The sequence below is a fragment of the Pogona vitticeps genome, chromosome 5 (genome assembly GCF_051106095.1).
Source record: "Pogona vitticeps strain Pit_001003342236 chromosome 5, PviZW2.1, whole genome shotgun sequence".
Classification (NCBI taxonomy): Eukaryota; Metazoa; Chordata; class Lepidosauria; order Squamata; family Agamidae; genus Pogona; species Pogona vitticeps.
The window spans coordinates 82,507,185-82,526,334 of NC_135787.1; positions in this window are offsets into that span (position 1 = coordinate 82,507,185).

Genomic DNA, 19,150 nt, shown 5'->3' on the forward strand with positions numbered 1-19,150 from the left:
AAAGCCAACCTTTTCCCACCAGCCAATATATGGAGTTCTGCCATGAGTTCAGTACCTATTCTTATTATCCATTTGGGATTACAAAAATGGGGTGGAGTTTCCTAGAGAATCAAAAGAAATGGCTGGTGGTCTGTGTAGTGGATTTACATGTAGTACAGCGTTGTCCTACCGAATGTTCTTTTCAATAGTGATGCATTCAGGATCTGTTAAATTACCTGAGTGTGATTTTCATTGAATAAACCTAATGACAACACCAAGCCTTCGCCACCTTCAACATCAATGAAAACAAGGCAGACTCTCCTTTGGTTCCACTTGTATAGACCCAGGAGTTGTCACTAAGGAGACTACCTGAAGTGTTTAGGTAATGGATTTGATATGCTTCAAAAGGTGGCATTAGCAGTGCTCTGTTTAACAGAAGAAGCTGCTGGAAAAAAATATTTGTTGCTTTGACTGAGGTATCACCAGCCTTACAACACCCTACTGAATCATTGTCTGGATGCATGACGATAAGAAAATTGAAGTTGACATCAGGGGTGATGCTAGTGGGATTCTCTCAGGTCCTTGAAAGGATAGGTTTTCCTATGCTTTATGAGACCACAATTTACCCATCAGGACAGTTGCCCTTTTTTTGTCTCAGCGATGCTGAAGTGACCAGCAATGCTTTTTATTTCTTTCATTTATTGTTCATTCCTCATCTATTATAGACAGAGAAGACCTTAAAAGGCTGAACCATGTAGAATCAGATAGGGAAGCCCTGCTGACTTAGTTTGTGTAAAGAAAGAATCTTCTACTTGAAGGGCTTGCAGAAGAACATTATCCTTTTGAAGGTATCCTCCATTTGAAGGGTTTGTTTTGTCCTAGTCTCATTTAAAGACAACCCCACAGAGGAGGACCAGGGACAGCAGACTCAGCAAGGTAGCACACAAGTCACTTAGGCATCTTTTTCTCCACTTGAGTGAAGTGCACTGTAATTCTGCTTGAAGAGTAAAAATCCTTTCTAATGTTCCATCTGTATATCAAAATTAGCATATGCAATTGCAAATGAGTGTCACCTTGCATCCTCATTTTCAGTGATATATGGCTTCCTTTGTGGCAATTCATGTGATAAGTTGCTACCATATGTAGAGCTGCTCTTGAAGAAAACTCAAATGTTTCAGGTTATTTAAAATACCACAAAACATCTCCAAATGGATAGTGAGAAATATAATGATACACAAGCTACACACTATCAGGTTTCTTTGCTGTAACATCATATAGGTGTTAATCTGTACAGAAGTTGGTGTCTAGATTCATCAACAGAAGACCACCTTCCATAAAGACAGAGTCCAATAGCATCACTTATTGGTTTGGGGGAGAAAAAACAGTCTGCTATTGGGGTATAAAATCACTAAATTCTCTTGTGTTTCTCAGAATCCCATTTGCATGTGTTTTATACTGGGCTGTGACACTTCAGGTATTTTTTTCTTCCCACTTTAAAATTTGCAAACATTTTTGTGCATTTTCCTAATGTGTGCATTTATTTGTGCCTTCTTACTAGTGTATCAATTATCCTCATTGACTAAAGGTTTTTGGTGCACGTATTTTTTACATGTACTCGTTTTAGCCACACATATTTAGAAATGTGTGTCATTTTGCATATACTTTATCTCTCTGAAATGCCTTGCAAGGTTTGCTAATGCGAATTCTCAAGGTGAGGTATATTTCTTCTTGTAACAAGTTTTGGAAATTGTGGAAATACTGCTTACATCAAGACTGTCAAAGTCAGTGAAATTAATTCCATCACATCCCTGAGGGAAGAACGAAATATTTGAGAGGGAGTAAAATCAAGGCTGAGAAGCAGTGTTGAGGAAACAATACAGCCAAGGAACTCTAGCAACTTTTTTCATTTATTTTGTTCTTACAGGTGAGAATTAAAAATTCTGACAAATTTTCTTCCACTGAGCAAGATAATGAGTGTCTGTATGTGTTTTTAACACTTTGGGCACAAAATTTGCAGAACTGTATTTCTGTGCAAAAATAAACAATCTTGCATCTTGCGCAAAAACTTGCACTTTGTGCACAATACAAGTTTCTATGCAAAATATAATTTTTTGAGAAAAAAACACTTATCTGCTGGTGCCTTTTTTAAAAAAGCCCTGGTATTTTCACCCTAATGCAAGAGTAAAACATCAAGGATACTTTAGTGGTGGATTACCTGTTATAGCAGAGGGGTGGGCTTGGTTACTCCTGGGGTCCCTTCTAGTCCTATAGTTCTATGGTTTTATGATTCTGCCCTACAGTAAGTAGATGACTAAAACACAATACTGGGTATTTCAATGTGCTGAGGATTTTCAGAAATGTACTTCATATTGAGAATTCACATGTGCAACTCATTTCATACAAAGTACACACATTCATGAGAGATGAGAAAATCTGAAAGTAATTGTTAGATCTTTGAATCTGACTACCTGTTTCTACTTTTTTGCTCTTGCAGGCACACAGTTGCAGATAAAAATGCAGTCATGTATTTCTTCTTTTCCAACAGTTTGCTTCCAGGCCCAATTCAAGACAATTTAAAGCCTTATGGTAGATGGCTACACCTAACTCAGGGTTAAATCAAACATTAGGGGAAACTTTCATTCATTCTCTTATGACATTTTTAGTACAACAACACAGGGTTTGATCAGATGGCCATTGTTCCAATGTTTGATCTGCTGCAGAAAAGGACAGATTCCTTCCTTTGTATGTCAATTGGGTGAGATAATTACTGGATCAAACCAAACCATCCCTAGAGCATTCCTGCACACACCTTTTTGAGTCCCTGTCAGGAACTTCTGTTTTTTGTTTCGTTTTTGTTTTTTGGGTGGGTAGGATTGCTCCATTTTGGTTCCTTTCCAGTGCATGTGATCACTAGTATTGAACCAAAGCAAGCTTTCTTCTTTAATTTCCCAGCTGGTTTCATTATCCCTATATCATTAGTGGAATTAACAGATATCTTAACCACTTAATGATATGGGGAAACTGGAAAATTAAATTGAGCAGTCTACCTCTGGATCACTGTTCTAGATTTTGTACTTGAGTGATTTTGTAAGCCATTCTAACAGTTTACCAGTTATAACTGCATTGAGCCTTAGAAAGTGGGCAGATGTGTTTTAAATCAATAGCCCTATATTTCCTTTCAGTTTTGCATCAATTTTGTTTTTGTTTGATTTTGCAGCATTGTTCTTACTTTGATTAACCTTCAGCCGTAGTGAGAACATTTTTCCTGCTTTCAATAGTAAAGAATGTTATATAAAACTTATACACACTGTATAAAAATAAATGATTATTTTCTGTCTGCCAGAATATTCTGTCTATCTGAAAATGGATAGACCCACCTATCATTTGTTCCAGCTTAAGTTACAAATACAAATATATTGTTATGAGATGTCAAGTTGGATATAATTAAGTTAAATGAACCCTGAATCCTGCTCAAGACTTCATCCATCATCTTGTAAAAGTTGTATACTTCTTTTGTTATGGAGATTACTGTTTTATTACGTAGGAGATTTCTCAAAGGAAAAAATAAGGTAGCATCTTGTATCAACTTAAAGACTGGTAAGTTTCCTTTAGTGCAAGTATCTGATGAAACAGGCTAAAGTCCATGAAGATTATGCTAAAAAAATTTAAATGTATGGTCAGAATCCTATTGCCCTGCTTTTGCTTCACAGTGGTCAGTTGTGTAAGCAGTTCTGTTTTTCAGAGATTGAGCAAGGAACTATTCACCTTTTTTCACATGCGTAAGTCCCACTGGTTTCAATTGGGTCATCTTCTAATTTCTGCTAGAAAGATGCTGGTAGAATACTGTTGGTGGAGTGTTATGCTGTACCTACAATTCAATAGTATGCTAACTTTAGTCTCTAATGTAGCATAAAATTCTTTATTGGTTTTCATTACAACAGACTAAGGCTGCGGTCACACCAGCAAAATATCCTCCTGTAGTCATACAACTTTTTATCATGTCTCTACTATGCTTTGCAGTCACACATTTATTGCAGACTGTGTGTCCCAATGTATTTTTTGGGTTACTAAATCATTTCCTTCAATTTGATTCATTTCCATCTTTGTTTTTTGGGCATTGCAACCCTGTTAATACTTCCCTTTTTTCCTTTTTTTTTTTTTTAGTTGCATAGTTATGTTGGAAACTTTTCCATAATGGTTCCCTTTTTTCTGAGTCCCAGCACTTTAGGAAACAATGCATTGCAATCAATGGAACATCTCCCCCACCCACCCATTTCCTGACAGTAGGTGGAGTACTGCTACACTGGTCAATACCCCAGCATACCTGGCAGACTTTGGGGAGTGGGTGACTGTTTTCCACACCCTCTGCTGTTTTACTGTGTCATATCTACTTCTGCTGTCATCTCTCATGCTTTGTCTTGCTCTGCGGCCATATCCTTACCCAGTTTTGCCCACCCAACATATCAGTGCAGTGCAAATGGGTTCATCTGCTGTCAAACAACCACAAGCTCCCTGATATGCTCTCCTGTGCCAAATCCCATATCTTACCCTTTCAATTACTATCTGCTTTCAAAAAGGCTGGAGAGGATTACTCTTATTCATGAGGGGGGGGGGGGAAACCAGTTGGGCAACTGTCACTGTTGGGTTTTGCATTGCTGCTTCCTTTAAATTTTCCTTCAGATGCTGGTTGTAGCAGAGCTGTGCACACTTATCTACTAATTTACCTTTCAACACTGTTTTCCATCCAGAGTTCCCACTGAGCAAGACTATGTTTCAACCTCCCTCTCAATGCCTCCACTCTGCATTCCTCATCCCCTGCTCTTCACCAATCTAACTATCCCCAGCTCCCTCCCACGTTCTGTCTGTTTCAAAAGGAGATGGGAGGAAGTATAACATTTGGTGCTGGGAAGGAGAAAAAAAGATGGGTCTTTCACAGCATTACTATTGGGACTTTATTTTTATTCTTAGAAGGACATCAACCTATGGTTAATGGCAGTATCTTTCATTCAAAATCTAAAACTCATGGCTTGCTTCCGCTGCATTGCTATGGGTATGCACATCACAGACACATTTAATGCATTGGCGTTCTCCTTGCACAAAAACAGTAGTTCAGGAAAGTCGCAATACGATTGTTCACACACACTGTCATTAAATATTTTTTTGAAAAAATCTGCAACAACAAAAAAGTAGAAGCCTCTGGTTGAGTGAGAAATGATCCACAGTTTGCACACTCAGCGGGCAAATGATTTGCTAATGGCTGTCCATCATGTGATTGCAAATTTATATTATTAACTCAATGAGGGATAGGAGGGCAACATTTGGTTGGTGTGATCATGGCTAAAGAGCTATGTTTCTGACATTTCTGAAAAGAAGATGGCTCTCACCCATCCCCATCTATCCTTGATAGAGCATATCTGTCTGCAGTGAAGAAATACTGCAGTCTGGGTAAGTCTGAGGGTTAAATAGACCCTAATTTTAAAAAGCACCGTGTACATTGAATGTCCTTTCTTTTCTTTTTATTTATAAATAAACACAGAAAGGCTAATGTATATTGGGACCATGGTACATAGCTGGGGATAATTTAAACCTTTTCCCCATTGCTTTTCTTCCTATAAACTCTTTCCTCTGCTTGAGGGCCAAAAAAGATAGACAGAAACAGGTTCACAAAATGTCTTCAAGGCTTCTGACACTTCCTGGAGAGAAGGTAGGAAAGGCCTGAAGAACAGCCACCAGCACAAAGCTGATTATGTCCTTAGATTCTGACTGTCTTCCTTGAAATGTTGATCTGAGAGCAGAGGGCAGTCTGGCTTTGGAAGGACACAAGTGCAATGTTTCTATTTCACTGTTTTTTTAATCTATTTTTTTTAAAAAAATGTAGTATTTGGAGTGTAAAGTTGTTCTAGCTAAATACCTTGTTAAGCAAATGGCTTTTTAGTTAATAACTTTTAAAAGGAAGAGGATTGCACATAAGAGAATCCAGAGCTTTTGCTTTGTATAATTTTATTGTCTTGGCTGAATTCCAAGGACTTGGCAAATTAGCCACCATAACACACTGCATGACTGAAGAGAAAAATATAACAACCATAACTTTAACTGTTCTATAAGAGAGAGAGAGAGAGAGAGACCGTATCTGTGGGAGAGGACTTGAGGTAGTTGGAAGCCACAACGAGATAAAACTAAACAGCTTGGCCTTTTTTGTGTGGGAGTGTGATAGTCTGAATTCATACACAGATGGGAAATAAACGATAGAGATCCAGCCCAGGCCCACCTCTTGCCAAGACAGTGATAAAATTGAAAATTGATGAACTTTTAACAGCTAGTTGTCCTGTGAGTAATTTGCCTATTTCATCTTCTACTACTTTAAAGCAAAAGCAAAATGTGCTGCTTATAGACCACCCCATAGTTCTTAAAGCATTCTCTGAGAGGTCTACATTTTTTTAATTATGCAGGATACACATCATCTCTCCCCCCCCCCACACACACACACACACACGTGTGCAGAGTACTCATTTTACTCTCCTCAGAAGGCTAGATGGCAGAGCCAACCTTGAGCCAGCTGTCAAATCCACTGGTATCAAATGCTGGCCATGAACAGAGTTTGGGCTGCAATATTGCAGTTTACCCACTGTGCCATGATGTTTGCTTCATTGAAGACTGAGGCACTCCTTTCAACTCAGGGGAATGGGGTTCGGTCAGTAATTTCTGCAACTTATTTCGAAGGATGTTTTAAATTCTCCAAAATTTAGCAGACTAGTGCCTTTTAACAGCCCAAACTGTGATAGCAATGTTTGAAAACCTACAAAGGCTCTGCAATAAAATGAATGTGAAACATACTTTACAAAACCTCTTTCTTATGTCTAGAGCAACTCACTGACAAAGATAACAAACAGGGAGGGGAGGACCTCCAAGAAGGGCCAGTAGTAATAATTTCCATAGAACTGTACAGCAAGAAATAATTCACCGAAGGAGGAAGGAGCCCAGCTCTTAAAGGGTTTTTCAGACCTCACAGGTTTTGCAGCAAATTGCTCTGAATACTGACAACAGGAAATAGGATTCACAGAGGGTGGTGGTAACTTCTTTGAGTCAATTGCTAAATAACCAGCCACAGAAAACAGACCTAAAGGCCAAATTTGATTGGGTCAAATAGGGCCAAAAGAGACTACTCACCTTTGAGCATGCTGTGATTCCACTCATGCCATTCAAAATGAGAACTTTCCTGGCAAATGTCCAGATTATGGCCATAAGAGTCTTCTCAGACATGACCTTCCAACTTACATTTCAGAGAAGTTGAGCATCACAAGATCCTGGAAGTGGTTTCTAGAAAACTAATCTTGGAGAAGTAAAATCAAATCCTAGATTTTCAACAGATCTGTCAGAAGAGATACAAACAACAAACTCAGTGAAACATTTTCCATCTGAACAAAGGGAGGCTTGTACTTATATCAAGGAGGCCACAGTTCTGCTGGCTGAATTTAATGCCAAATGGAAGTTTAAAACTAATTTGATCTCCTTACATGGCACATTCAGAACCATTCAGAGACTACCTCATGAATCACTTTTATTCAATCTAATACTAATTCTCATACTCAAGCCTATATTAACTGGACATCTCAGTCTATTAGGAGACCCAAAGCAGCAGATGGAGTTTCAACAGACAAATTTGATCTTGTTAGATTTTGAAGATAATGAGGGCCCCTATGAATATGATGGTTCACAGATACTGTACCACAAACTATATGTAAGTCTGTGACAGCATTAGCAGAAGATGAAAATTCGACAACTTCCGTCTGTTCCTCTAAAAAATGTGCCCCAATCTGCTTTACTTCAACATATTGTAATTTAGTTCAGTCTGCTCCCACTCAATGTATTCTAATGCCTCTTCTTGATAGTGACCATCTGCCTTTACATTTGTACCTCAGGCCATTTGAGTGCCATATCAATAATGAAGACGTTCTACAATCTAATCCTGAGGAAATAGCTAGTAATACTAGGATTAGATGGTGAAAGAAAACTGAGGGATTCTTTACAGAACTGTTTAATACTTATTATTACTCTGTAATTTGTACTACCTATCTTGCAATAGGTCCAAATAGTGGAATTATTGAGTAGTATAACTGGACCAGAACAAGCAGGATTTAGGAAAGGGAAATCCACCCTTGATCACTGCTTCACTTTAGCACATCTTATAAATCAATATGTAAAGCAGGCCAAATCTAAACTATATATAGTCTTTTTAGATCTAAGGGGAGCTTTTGATTCAGTTGACAGAGAAAAATTGTGGAAGAAACTAGCCAACCTCTCAATTGACAGAAGGTTGATATTTTTTATTAAGAGACTGTATTCTACAACCTCCTGCCAAATCAAATGCTCAAACTCAGGGATCTTATCTGACTGGATATCCACCAACAGAGGGGTCAAACAGAGCTGTTTATCAGCCCCTTCCCTGTTCATCTTGTTTTTGCATGACTTATCCCCTTTCCTATTGGAAACCAAGGGCCACCCTCCTAAAATCAGCTCTACGCAGGTCCCTTTACTTTTGTACACAGACAATGCAGTTATCTTATCCCTTACCAAACTTGATTTAAAATGTCTGATGTACAAATGCTTCAAGTTTTTAGCCAATAATAACTTACAACTCAATTATGATAATTCTAAAATCGTGGTATTCACAATATAATGGAAATTGCACAAGTGGATTTTTGAGGGAAGAAAGATTGAGCAGGTTAAACATCTCAGGTATCTGGGCATTGTGTTTCATTTCAAACATACCTGGGTCCTATACCGTAAAGCAGCAATACAACAGGCCAAGGGTACGACCCAGTCAATCCATAGATTCTTTTATAATACAGGAAATAGATATGTACCGCCTGCATTAAAAGTGTTTAATGCAAAGATTATTCCACAGGTTGCTGTATGGCATACCTTTATGGATAAAGGCCTGGGATCATCCCCTAAAGCAAATCTAATCTATGTTCTTAGGGAAAATCCTAAAAGTACCAACTTGTGTGCCATATGCAGCCATCTGTTTAGAGATGGTTCAAAATATGGTAGCAATTAAGGCATAGCTGAGATCAGTCAAATATTGGTTGAAGATCCTGACAGAGGTGCGGCGTTACCAGACTACGCCAGGGGGCGCTATGGTGAAATGAACTGCTCAGAGATGAAACCAAACAGACACTGTTGCAGTGTTGATAGAATTATTTACATTAAAGTTCATATATACAGGTACAAATACAACTTCTCTTGGTCTTTACACAGTCCTGGTCTTTCACAGTAGTTCTTCAGTTTGCAATAGTAAATTACAGGTTCAGTATCCAAAGATTGTTACCAATATAAATAGTCCAGCATCCACGAAGTCTTCTCCTCTCACCACGGAGATAGTCTTCCTCCAGGACCTTCCTCTTGCAATGTAGCAAGTCTTCATCCAGCGATGCAGCATAAATTTCTTTCACAATCAATGAAACTTATCAACCAAATAAACAGCTCTCAACTACACAACCACCAGCTACCCAAACAACTTGTGTCTGCTAGCTTAGCTAGCTTTATTCTTGGTTGCTCCAATCAACTTGGTTGTCCCACAGCTGTCTCAATTAACCCAGCTGTATTATTTTGGTACATGTTGCTCACTAAATTCTGATCCTGTTATAACTTATCTACTGAATTGCAATGAACAATTCCTAAAGGTTGATTTGAGACCTGTCAATCTCCTCCAATTGTTTAGAGCAATTCTGTTACATATTTACTTACATTGTACATTGCTTCTAGCATATACAGAGTTCTTTTTACATTCATATATATATTATATCATTCCCAACATTTCACAAGCTTTGTCATGTTTAGTTGGCCCCAATACTTTAGTCAAACAATCAGCTTTATTATTTTCTGTTCCACAGTATACTAGTTCTATTAACCCATTTTCTATACTTTGTTTAACATTTTGGTACCTGATATCCGTGTGTTTTGATCTGCTCCTTACATTTGGTGAGTTTGCCATTTGTATGACCGCTTGATTATCTTCAAACACTTTAATTTGTGATTTTATATTTACTCCCAGATCTTGTGCCAATTGTTTATAGAAAATTAAATCTGTACATAATTCAGATAATGCTGCATATTCAGATTCAGCAGAAGACAATGATATAAATTTTTGTCTAGCTGTCTTCCAGCTTACCAAACTTCCTCCCAAATGCACTGTCACGCCTGATGTTGATCTTCTGGTTATTAAATCACTCCCATAATTAGCATCGGCATAAGCAGTAATAGAAAGTTCTCCCTCTGGTTCTAAATTTAGCTTTTTATTTTGTGCCTCCTTTAAATACCTTAGTACTCTTTTTGCTGATTGCCAGTGTCTTTCATTCGGTTTGCTCACATTCCTTGATAATAAGTTCACAGCTATAGATATATCTGGCCTTGACCATCTACTCAAATATAGTAAGCTGCCTATCAATGATCTATATATTTCAATATCACATTCTGGACCATTAATATGTTCTTTCTCAAACTCAATGTTCATAGGAGTTGCTGCACCTTTACAATCTTCCATCTTGTATTGTTTTAGGAGTTTTAATATTTTGCTCTTTTGAGCTATTTTAAATCCTCTCTCACTTCTTTCTATTTCTACTCCTAAGTAGTTACTTATTTCTCCTAAATCTCTTAATTTGTATTGTCTCTTTAACATTTGAATTGTTTCTTCAGCTTCTTTCTTATCTTTGGTAAATATGGCTAAATTGTCAACAAATACTAATATTATAGCTTGTGTTTTCTCATTTATGAATAAACAAGGGTCTGCCTTTCCTTGCACAAAACCATTATCTTTTAAAGTTTTGGTTAAATGTTGGTTCCATTCATGGCCACTTTGCCTCAGACCATATAAGCTTTTCTTTAATATCCAGCATTTACCTTCATTTTCAATGCCTGGTGGTATTTCCATATAAATTGTGTGTTTCAGGTCAGCATATAAATAGGCTGTTTCTATGTCAACATGCCTGGTCATGAGATTATGTTTGGCTGCATAGGTTAAAACAAATCTCAATGTCTCTGGTTTTAGAGCCGGTGCAAAAACTTGATCATAGTCGTTTGATGTTTGAGCATACCCTTTTGCCACTAGCCTTGCTCTATACCTCATATTACCATTGGCATCCACCTTCCTTTTAAATACCCATCTGGATCCAATTACTTTTGATTTTTCAGGCAGTTTCACCTCCTCATAAACTTTCAGTTGTTTTAATGAATTTAACTCTTTCTCCATTGCCTCTTTCCATTTTATTTGTTCCTTCTCAGGCATATTGCATATATCATCATATGTCTCTGGTTCTGCTACATTGAGACAGTAATAGGTCTCAGGCTTGTACCTGTCTGGAGTTCTTCTCTCTCTGCTAGACCTCCTAGGTAATTCCCTGTCCTCCTCGAGAGTTTCCCTCTCTTCTGAGTTGGATGGAATTTCTGTATCAGATTGCATTTCCACAGGTTCTACTTCTCTTTTTATTTCCTGCTCTGTTTGAGAGTCACTATCATCTCCACTATCCTCACTATTTTTATTCCTTTCAGGCAATTTAATTATTGTTTCTGGGGGTTTACATATTTTGTCCCAGTTACTGTGCTCGTTAAATGAAGCACTGCTACTTATTACGAGTTTGTTGGTATTTGGCAATCCAAACCTAAATGCTCTCCTATTTTGTTGGTATCCTAGGAAATACATTAATTTGGCTTTCTTTTCTCCCTTTCTCCTTATTTCTTTTGGGATGTGAACCCATGCAGGAGATCCAAAAACGTGTAAAAATTTTAAATTTGGTTTTCTCCCAGTCCAAATTGTGTAAGGTATGTTGTCTATTCCACTGTGCCAAAGAATATTAATATAAAAATTTGCGCACAGTATAGCTTCACCCCAATATTTCTCAGACAGTTTACTCCCCCTAATCATTGCCTCAGCCATGTTCTGCAGAGTTTGGCCCCTTCTTTCAATAAAGGCATTCTGAGTAGGTGTATAGGGAGCGGCTCTCCTGTGAGTAATACAATTTTTTCTTAATATTGCTTGAAATTTGGCATTGGTAAACTCCGTTCCATTGTCAGTTTGTACCATCTTAACCTTTTTTCCTGTTTTTCGCTCTACAAATTTGAGCCATTTTTCAAACTCTACATGTACTGTACTTTTATCTTTCATGAGATAGCAGAATCCAAACCTGGACTTTTTGTCTTGGATAGAGAGAATGTATCTAGCTCCTCCTAATGATGCACATTTGGGTCCTATTACATCAATTGACACCAAATCTAATATATTTTTCACTTGTACATCACTATGTTTCATTATAGGAGCTTTCTTACTCTTGGCTAATTGACATGCTTGACAATTTACATATTCATTACATTGCTTTAAATTAACTCCTACTGAGTTTTCAATTGTTTTTCTCAGTGTTTTGTAGTTTGCATGTCCTAGTCTTTGATGCCATAAATGAATACAATCTTTGTGTATACATTTGTTCTCATAGACATTGTTAGCCCTAGTACAGTTTAGTCTATATAAATTATTTCTAACATAGCAATTCAATTTTTCATTGTTCTTGCTAGTTATTATACATTTATCCTCATAGAAAGTGCTGATAAACCCATTCTTTGCTAATGAACTCACAGAAAGTAAATTATGCTTCAGTTTTGGAACATGTAAAACATCTATTGGTTTAGCTATATAAGGCAATTTAACTTTACCTCTTCCCAGTATTTTAGCACTAATACCATCTGCTAAGCATACTTGTTGGTTGAATACAGGTTGGTAGTTAAATATTAGCTTTTTGTTCTTACACATGCTGGCTGTTGCTCCAGAATCAACAATCCACTCTTCTTGTTGTTCAGAGTTATAAATTTCCTCAGTTAGGTTTAGTGTTTCTCTCTTGCGTCTTGTTTGGTTTTCTTTTTCTTTCTTAAATTTACAATCTTTTATCAGATGTTTTGTTGAGCCACAGGAAAAACAGCGTTTTCCAGAATGAATGTTTGCAGCTGTGTCCACCTCCTCCTCACTTTCTTTCAGCTTATCACGGTGATTAGTGAGTTTGGAGTCTCGGAGTTGTTTGTTATCTTTCCTCTTTTGCTCTTCTTCCAAAAGTTTGCTCGTTATATTAATTACTGTCAGCTCTGCTTGAGGAAGAATTTCCAAATTGGTCACCAGCTGATCATATGACTCATCTAATGAAGACAGAATAATAAATGCTTCCTGTATTTCTGTAAATGTGATGTTCTTTTCTCTTAAGTCCATCAACATTGACTTCATTACCTCTAAATGTTGAAGCATACTCCCTCCAGCTTGCAGTCTAGTTCGAAAGAGTTTTCTGGCAATTTGTATCTGGCTTCCAACGTTATCTCTTACGAAGAGTCTCCTTAAATCCTCCCATGCCTTCTTTGCTGAGTTTTGGCCTCTCAGGTGGATAAGAAGACGGTCCTCTAGAGTTAACCCAATAATCGCCAGTTTATTGGCGATTATTGCATTTAGTTTCTTTTTTCTCTCATTTAGCACTGCTGGGGGATTTTCTACTATGTCCCATAATGCTTCCTTTTGTAATAGCAATTGAACCTTCTGCTGCCAAGTTGAATAATTCTCCCCATTCAACTTTTTTATGCACAGTCCAGCCATAGACATTTCGTTGGCCATTTTTACCACAGACTGTAGCCACACTACTTGGCTCTCTCTGGTCAGCAGTTTCTTCAATAGATTCTTAAATTTATACCTGGATGCAGTCTGGTGTGCTGTCTGGGCCCATAACCAATTGATAGAGGTGCGGCGTTACCAGACTATGCCAGGGGGCGCTATGGTGAAATGAACTGCTCAGAGATGAAACCAAACAGACACTGTTGTAGTGTTGATAGAATTATTTACATTAAAGTTCATATATACAGGTACAAATACAACTTCTCTTGGTCTTTACACAGTCCTGGTCTTTCACAGTAGTTCTTCAGTTTGCAATAGTAAATTACAGGTTCAGTATCCAAAGATTGTTACCAATATAAATAGTCCAGCATCCACGAAGTCTTCTCCTCTCACCACGGAGATAGTCTTCCTCCAGGACCTTCCCCTTGCAATGTAGCAAGTCTTCATCCAGCGATGCAGCATAAATTTCTTTCACAATCAATGAAACTTATCAACCAAATGAACAGCTCTCAACTACACAACCACCAACTACCCAAACAACTTGTGTCTGCTAGCTTAGCTAGCTTTATTCTTGGTTGCTCCAATCAACTGTGGGACTTGGTTGTCCCACAGCTGTCTCAATTAACCCAGCTGTATTATTTTGGTACATGTTGCTCACTAAATTCTGATCCTGTTATAACTTATCTACTGAATTGCAATGAACAATTCCTAAAGGTTGATTTGAGACCTGTCAGATCCATTATAACTTCAGAGAGGGCAGTTTTTTACACCACATTTTCCGAGAACCAACCATCGCTAGAGAGCTTGCCCCGTATTGAAAAGAAAATCTCGCTAATAGGCCTGTCAGTGGAAACACTCGGCTCCCTGCCCCACAAGGAAACATTTCAACTGATTAAACACAGGATATTAGATATTGAATTCCAGGATCTTCTAAGTGCAGCAAATAAGACCTGTTCCCCCCTAAGCCACTGATTCCTGTTAGGCAGGGCCAGAGGGCCCTATACTATCATCTGTTACAATCACCTCAAAAAGGCAGAGCCTATTCCCTGGCCAGATTTAATGTAATGCCTTCAGCAGTGTTATCTGGCAGGTTTCAGGGTATTCCTTACAATGAGAGGAACAGCTCTTGTGAACGGGGAGGAATTGAGTTGCTGGTGCACATGTGTTTATACTGCCCTCGCTATTTTGAACCCCACGCTCAGTATTGCTTAAGGTAAGAGGGTGGTCAGATATAGACAGAACGTGTTTTCTGTTAAATGACAGGGTGGAAGACAGTGTGGAGAAAGCAGCATGCTTCTTAGCACACATAATGAACATGCCAAAAATAGCTCAGTTTGCACCAGCATTCCCTCCTTGAGCCAGGTTTAAGGATCTTCTGATGTAATCACTGGGCAAACTACAACAATAAAAATTTTAATTCTTGCTATTATAAGGTACATAGGATAAGGTGGAGAGTGTGTGTTGCGGCATAAATAGCAAAACTACATTGAATCTGAACAAAATTTGATATTGTTCCAGAAAGTTGCAAACAAGTTTTACTGAATGTAGTTTTTGACTAAGTGTTTTTTATATGCCAATAAAGGTTGTTGATTGATTGATTGATTGAATAGTATGCCCTATTGATAAAAGAGCTAATTGAGTAATTTCCTGCAAAAAAAGTTTTTAAAAGTCCGAACTACCAAATTTAGATCAAAGGACTGGTTTAATCAGGAGTGTAGTGATGCTATATTTAAAAAAAAAAAAAGCTCTTATAGCTAAATGTAAGCTTCAGAAGTAAAACCTAGCAGAATCGGATGTAAAGAACCTATTTCAATTTTTAAAAATTATATAAGAACGTAATCAAGGCAAAAAAAAGAGTAGTGCACAATGAGCAGCATGGGAAAAGCTTATTAATGCAATCAGGATGAAAGATACGGATACTTTTTGGTGCCTCACAGCAACACTTTCAAACAGCTGTTCAGAATGTGCACATGATCACATTCCCTCAGGAGTATGAGAAACCAATTTCTGTGAATTTTATGCACAGAAAAAGAGACAGCCCATTTTCATGTGGGACGTATTATCAGAAGCTTAACAGTAGGGCCACCAATATCAATATCTGAAGTAACTAACCTGGTAAACCAACTGAAACCAGTCAAGGCTCCACACTGTGATGATATTCCTCCAGAGTTAATTAAGAGAAATATTGTATGGTGGCTTCCAATATTAGCAAATCTTTTTACATATGTAGACCAGAATGCCCACGTGCCATCTGGCTATTGTCATTTTAATCTACAAAAAGAGTAATAAAAATAATCCAGCAAATTATTGTCCAGTTAACTTTTTACTAATAAATAGTAAGCTCTGCACTAGACACCTTTATCTGAAGCTTCAAAGCTGGCTGGAATCAGAAAATATTTCAACTGACAAACAAGTGGGCTTCAGAACAGGAATCCTGGATCAGCCTCTGATCCTGCAGTATTTGGTGGAAAAATATACTAGTAAATCTGTTTGCAGTTTTTATTGATCTTGACTTTGCTTCTGCTTCCATTTCCAGAGACTGATTGTTGCAGAGTTGTTTATTATTATTATTATTATTATTATTATTATTATTATTATTATTATTATTATTATTATTATTATTATTATTATTATTATTATTATTATTATTATTATTATTATTATTATTATTATTATTATTATTATTATTATTATTCCTCTAACTGTGTAGCAGAAGTGCAGGGATTCACAGATCAGAATTAGTTTCCCCAATTTAGCCCACCCCTTCTTCATATCAATTTATTCAATTATCAAGTTATTACCAATTTATTAAATTAGGGTGGTCCAATAGTTCAGTAAGAGATTAAATTGCTAACATGTGCTGGATTATGGAGAAAGCCAGAGAGTTCCAGAAAAACACCTACTTATGCTTCATTGACTATGCAAAAGCCTTTGACTGTGTGGACCACAGCAAACTATGGCAAGTCCTTAAAGAAATGGGAGTGCCTGACCACCTTGTCTATCTCCTGAGAAACCTATATGTGGGACAGGAAGCAACAGTTAGAACTGGATATGGAACAACTGTTTGGTTCAAAATTGGGAAAGGAGTATGACAAGGCTGTATGTTATCGTCCGGCTTATTTACAGTAGCTTATATGCAGAATACATCATGCGAAAGGCAGGACTGGAAGAATCCCAAAATGGAATTAAGATTGCCGGAAGAAATATAAACAACTTCACATATGCTGATGATAACACTCTGATGGCAGAAAGTGAGGAGGACTTAAAGAACCTCTTAATGAGGGTGAAAGAGGAAAGTGCAAAAATGGTCTGAAGCTCAATATAAAGAAAACTAAGATCATGGCCACTGGTCCCATCATCTCCTGGCAAATAGAAGGGGAAGATATGGGGGCAGTGACAGATTTTGCCTTCTTGGGCTCCATGATCACTGCAGATGGTGATAGCAGCCACGAAATTAAAAGACGCCTGCTTCATGGGATGAAAGCAATGACAAACCTTGACAGTATCTTAAAAAGCAGAGACATCACCTTGCTGACAAAGGGAAAGCATAGTCAATGCTATTGTTTTTCCCGTTGTGATGTATGGAAGTGAGAGCTGGACCATAAAGAAGGCTGACCACCAAAGAATTGATGCTTTTGAATTGTGGTGCTGGAAGAGACTCTTGAGAGTCCCCTGGACTGCAAAGAGAACAAACCTACCAACCACAAGTGCGCACTGGAAGGACAGATCCTGAAGCTGAGGCTCCAATACTTTGGCCATCTCATGAGAAGAGAAGACTCCCTGGAAAAGACCCTGATGTTGGGAAAGTGTGAAGGCAAGAGGAGAAGGGGACAACAGAGGATGAGATGGTTGGACAGTGTCACCAAAGCTACCAACATGAACTTGACCCAACTCCAGGAGGTAGTGGAAGACAGGAGGGCCTGGCGTGCTCTGGTCCATGGGGTCATGAAGAGTCGGACATGACTTTATGACTAAACAACAACAACAACAGTAATTCAGTGAGTTGGAGTACCTGGCTGCTGAGCCAGTGAGTTCAATTCCCTACTCTGTTTCCTGGGAAAAGAGCCAGCCTGTATAACCTAGAGAAAGCTCCATTGTTACATACTGCCACCAGGAAAGGGGCACTGTAAACTCTTTCTAAGTTCTTTATATTTGCACAGCTGTGACAAGGGTCACCATAAGTCAGAGTATATGGCACATAAATATTATTGATTATGTATCAAATATGCTTGCTTTTTAAAAAAATGCAAATTGGAAAAGCAGGAAGAGATTTCAATGTCAGGAATGTTTGTTATGCAAAAAGGTTGACTGACGTTTTTGAAGATCTCCAGGGTGAAAATGTTTGATGAAAAGAGTTTGCAAAGTTACAAGAATCATAACCTCAAGTTATTTTTATCCAAACCCCACAACTGCAAAATGTCATGGATGATACCGCAAAGCCCATTTGAAATCATGCCCTTTAGCACAGATAAATCAGGTTGCCAGATGCTGTATCTTTCATAATTCCCAAGAGCCAGAGATTCTGAATGTGGGGGAAGATTTTCTTGTTGAGCTGCTGAGCACAGCTGAAAGGAACACTGAGTTATTTCAGAAAACAAAGTGGCCTCTGGCTAGCCCAAGGGAACATTATCAAACCCAGTGTTCTAAGCGCTTCTGCAGCACATGGATTGTCTCTCTGTCTGGACAGAGACATGTGAACTCTGATAAACAGGGAAATTAGTAAACCACTTATTTCTTCATTACAGAAATATTAAAAAATATGAGAATAGAGAAGTAAAATATTGTGCTATTAAGAAGGAAAAAAAGGTTTTGCCAAATTGATAGATATCTTTACACAGCTATTGGACTTGGATTCAACTTGCAAACACATGTAGCTACAGTGAAGACATATTTTAGGCAACCACTATATCTCCAAACACTGAGCATCATTGCCAGTGTGAATCCAACACATCCCATGCTTCAACCTGCGTTGCTGACAGCAGCAGTTCCACTACTCTAAAGAAGTGCAAATGTCCTACCTCCATACCTTGGTTGCATTTTTAAATTTTATTTTAAAATTGGAAGCATTGGCATCCTCAGAGGTGTTGAGGAGCTTTTGAAACATGACAAAAATTTTCCCACTTTCCCCTAGCAAGGGGACTTCTTGAGCAAATATTTCTTTTCAAATAAAAAAAAAGTTTGGGGAGACTTGGGGTGCAGAAGGACTGCAGAGGCCATAAAAATTGCTTTGCAAGGAGCCCCATTCAGCCTACAATTTGAATGTTAATCCACCTGATTTAAGAAACCTTAGTGAGAAGTTTTAAAGCACCACAAGATTCCTCACTTCCAGTCAAATATGAGATAATAATATCTCTGCACTCTCTGAAAGTCTCTCTAATGTGGTCAAAATGTTTTATAATGTCCTTTCTTTTGAGAAGCAGAGCATACGTCTGCACACAAACAGGAGACAGAGAGAAACTGACTGATTATTAAGGAAGATTCTGGTGCTTCAAATTCTTGTTAAAAAATCACAGTTATCTTAATTTTCAGCAATTT